The following is a 4,600-nucleotide window of genomic DNA, read 5'->3' as shown; positions in this document are numbered from 1 at the left end:
ATTTGATTCTAAGCTTTCTCAAGACAATGTTCTTCAAATAAAGAGTTGGTTTTGTAAAGGGTTGGGAATATATACCAACGCTTGATCTCTAAACTTTAAACCTAGTCATACAGCCTATGATTTTATGCCATTTTGGATTGAGCTTCCCACTTACCAATGGAATATAGAGATCTACAAATTATTGAATTAATAGCAAATAAAATTGGGATATTCATCCGACATGATCTAGTGCCTTTTGATGAACCATATCTTTCTATAAGGTTTTGTGCCTTGCTAAATCTGAATAAATCATTACCTTCTTCCTTAATTATTTCATCTAAATATGGACATTGGAACCAAACAATTATTATTTAGGATGCATAGATAGTGGTTAAGCTAGCAAGTTGGTTGGATCATTTTAGTAATCAATGTTGAGATCCAAGTTGCTCTAATCTGATAGTTTGTGGTAACCATAACTCCGATCCCCTGAAGTGCACTTTTAAGACAATTTGTTCCTTCTGCCCCTAATGATGCTTGTGTATCTCAATCTAAACTATCAAGTTACCCATATCATTTCTCATTTGTAAATCCAGTTGTTTACCATTCGCCAAAGGGTCATTGTTATACACAAAAAAATCAATCCCATGGAGACTGTTCGAGTCCTAATAACTCCCAGTGTTTGTTTTCAGGGATTTTTTTTTCTCTTATGGATTTTCCCAATTTAGGGTCTTTTTCCTCTGATTTTTCTTAAAAAATTATGTGGTTTTTGACCCATCTTTTCTCTAAATGGAATACTCATTGAGATAAGTATATAAGTCTAGATCACTCTCTTTTTACACTATCGACATCTTCTAAACTTATAATTATATATTTGGTTGCCAATGAAGAAGATGTTATTTATCCCTCTCAGATGGATGTTGTTGTTAATGAGCTCATTTTTAATGATCAACCTCTTTCTTTCTTGTCTAGATTAGAAGTTGCATCAATTTCCCAAGGACATTTATTGTCTTATGAATATGCCCAAATTTTAGCAGTAGATTGTAGTGAACCAATTCCTCTCAAATTCTTTGATGAAGATAACATGATCCATGACCTACCTGAGGATAATGTATACTTTAAATTGGATCCCCCTTCACCAAGGATGGAGGGCTTTATGAATGTTTCAGATCTTGGCTTGGTAGTCAAAAAGTCTCCTGCTCAAATAGATAGTTCTAGTTAGACTAGGTCCCACTTTGCTAATCCACTTCTTACTAATATTAGTTTTGATTTCTCCCAGAAATTGTCTGTGCTTCAAACCCTCCTCTCACCATCTCCTATAACTAAGAAATCTTCTAAGCCTAGGGGTAGTCCATCGAAAGCTTCAAAAGCCGAAAAGGAAGTTGATGCAGGGATCCAGTCAACTTTGGATGGTAATTTTCCTACTTCTAAATGATCGGCAAGGAGTGCCAAGAGTGCTCCTTGTTAGTTATGAAGATCCTCTCATGGAATGTCAGGGGCATTGATGCCCCTGACAAATGTAATAGGATCAAGTAATTTCTTGATTCTATCCAATGTGATCTAGTCTTGCTTCAGGAGACTAAGCTATCAACAAATAACTTTTAGAAATCTGTTGGATGTTGGTCAACATGGAATTCCTCACATGTTCCTAGCTTAGGTGCTTTTGGGGGCCTTGTTGTATTATGGAATCCTAAGAGTATCAAGGCTCAACATCTTCATCAAGCAACTAATTGGCAAATGTTATCCATTCAACACTATGAACTTTCATTCTATTTGATTAATGTTTATGGCCCTGCCCCTATGTCAAATAAACAAAGTTTATGGCTTACACTTACAGGTTTTATACAACAATTAGTAGGTGCCAAATTTATTATTGTCGATGACTTTAATGCCATTTTTCATCCCAGGGATAAGCATGGAGGTATTATTCCTCCTCCTAGAGCTACCCAGGAATTTAATAACTTTGTTGACAATAATGCTCTATTTGATGTTCTCCCACAAGTTGGATCTTTCACTTGGACTAATAGAGTTGGGTTTCACCAGATTGTAGTTAGATTGGATATATTTTTGTGTTCACAATGTTGGAAATTGGTGAATTATACTGTCCAATTGGATATATTACCATATTCAAAATCTGACCATTTCTCTATTCAATTATCCATTCTTCCATCAGATTCTCCTCTTACTAGCTTTTCTAGACCATCTTTTAAGTTTGAAAGTGTATAGTATCGTCATCCCCCCTTTGATGGCCTCTTAAAAAAATGGTGGAAGGATACTCCGCTGAAGCCAAGAACCAAAATGTTTCAGTTTCACAAGAAAATACAGTATGTCAAAGGGTTTATCAAGATCTGGAATAAACATGTTTTTAAAAATATTTTTGAGGAGAAAAAGGTGGTAGAAGAAAAACTAGCTGAGATTGATAAACATATTTTACTCCATGGTTTAAATGTTGATATGCATTCAAGATAGAATAATTTGCAAGAGGAGTGATCTAAATTATGTAAGTGAGAAGAAGAGTATTGGAGACAAAAGTCTAGAGAATTGTGGCTTCAACAAGGGGATCAGAATACTAAGTTTTTTCATGCATCTACCAAACAAAAGAAGGCTAATAACACAATATTTACTATTCATGACCATCTAGGAAATATGATTTCTGATGTTAAGGGCATTCAAATTGAGAGTGTAAGATTATTCTCTAATCTACTTTCCCCTCTACCACAGGATCCCCCCTCTTCTCACCTTGTGGATGAGATCTTGGATTTGATTCCTTCTTTAATTACGCAACAAGACAATCTAATTCGTATGGCCCCAATTACTCTTTCTAAGATACATGTTGTAGTCTTTTTTATGCTTGCTGATAAGGCACTAGGCTCTGATGGGTTCACTGAATTATTTTTTCAAAAATGTTGGGATGTCATTTGTTTTGAATTGCTTGAGGTTCTTGAAGAATCCAGGAAAAATGTTTCCATTTTGAAGAACTTTAATACCACCAATATTGCTCTCATCCCAAAGGTTAATGATCCCTATTCTTTTGTTTATTTCCATCCTATTTCTTTATGTAACACCATCTATAAGATTATCACAAAGGATATTTATTTGTAACTTAAGCCCATTATTCTAAAAATTATATTGACAGAACAAGGGGGTTTTGTTCCTGGTCAAGAAACAACTAAGGGAGCTATAATAGCCCATGAGACCCTTCATTCCATTAAAGAACATAATATTGCAGCCTTTGTTGCCAAATTAGATATGATGAAGACTTATGATAAACTGAATTGGTCTTTTCTTCTTCTAGTCCTTCATCAGTTTGGTTTTTCTTCTAGGTAGTGTAAATGGATTAAAGCTTGCATTTTAGGTGCACATTTTTCTATTCTCATTAATGGTGCACCAATAGGTTTCGTTGCCTCTTCTTAAGAAGTTTGTCAAGGTGATTCTCTTTCTCCATTCATGTTTATCATCATGGCAGAGACCTTCAACAAACTTATTAACTCTTTTAATAAAAAAGGATTGTGGAAATGTATCAATATTGTAGGTACATCTTTGTCCATAACCCATTCTCTTTTTGCTAATGATACTTTACTCTTTGGATCATCTACATATCAAGAAGCACAAAGTATGAAGAAAGCCATTGACCTATATACACAAGTTTCAAGTCAATGTATCAATGAAACAAAATCTAAAATTTATGTTTTTAATACATCCCAATTGGTTACTCAAAGAATAATCTGTCTTCTTAGTTTTCCCTGTGATCATTTACCTTCTACTTATCTTTGTGTTCCCTTTTTTATGGGATTAAACAAACCCTCTTATTGAAAATCTATGATTGATGGTATCAATAGTAGAATTAGTGCTTGGAAGGTTCATTGGTTATCCCTCTTGGGTAGAATTTTGCTTATCAAAACTATTTTTTTTTGCCATTCCTAATTATTACTTCTCCATTCTACAAGCCCTCAAAGGTATCATCTCTCAAATTGAAACTTTAATATGCACCTTTCTTTGGTCAGATAATATGAATGGTCAGAAGAAAATACCACTGATTTCTATTCATGCCATGTCAACCTCTTATAGAATAGGAGGTGTTGGACTTCCCAACATTACCAATAGGAATAGGGTTTTGGTGCTAAACTTGTTTGGCAAATGTATGAAAAATTCTCTACCAAATGGTGTCGCCTTTTACAAGAGAAATATTTAGATAACTTTGAACCTTCCAGATTTCTTATTATGTTAGACCCGCCAAAGGAGTTTGTCATTTGGGATTTCATGATGGCTTCTCGAGAAGTTATTACTTCATCCATATCATGGGAAGTGAACAACGAGGATAGTGTCAATTTTTGGTTTGATTCATGGAATGGGTTCTTCCCCCCACTTGCCACTATTGATTCTTTAAAGGATTTCTCAAACTTAGTGATTCAAGCATGGGGGACATATTCTTCTACTTATGTCTCAGCTATTCATAGATTCATAGGGCTAGTCATTTGGAAAGACCCCTCAATTCTTCCTATATCCCACAATTAGGTTGCTTCTTTCAAACAAGTACTAGCTAAAAGGAATGTTTTTATGTCTAATCAACTAGATTTCCTCTTTTGGGTCCTAGCTAAAGATAGTAAATACTCTATTAAACTAG

Source organism: Cupressus sempervirens, chromosome 8 (assembly GCF_028749045.1).
Source record: "Cupressus sempervirens isolate cs-2001-9-10 chromosome 8, ASM2874904v1, whole genome shotgun sequence".
NCBI lineage: Eukaryota > Viridiplantae > Streptophyta > Pinopsida > Cupressales > Cupressaceae > Cupressus > Cupressus sempervirens.
Note: the sequence above shows the minus strand (reverse complement) of the source record.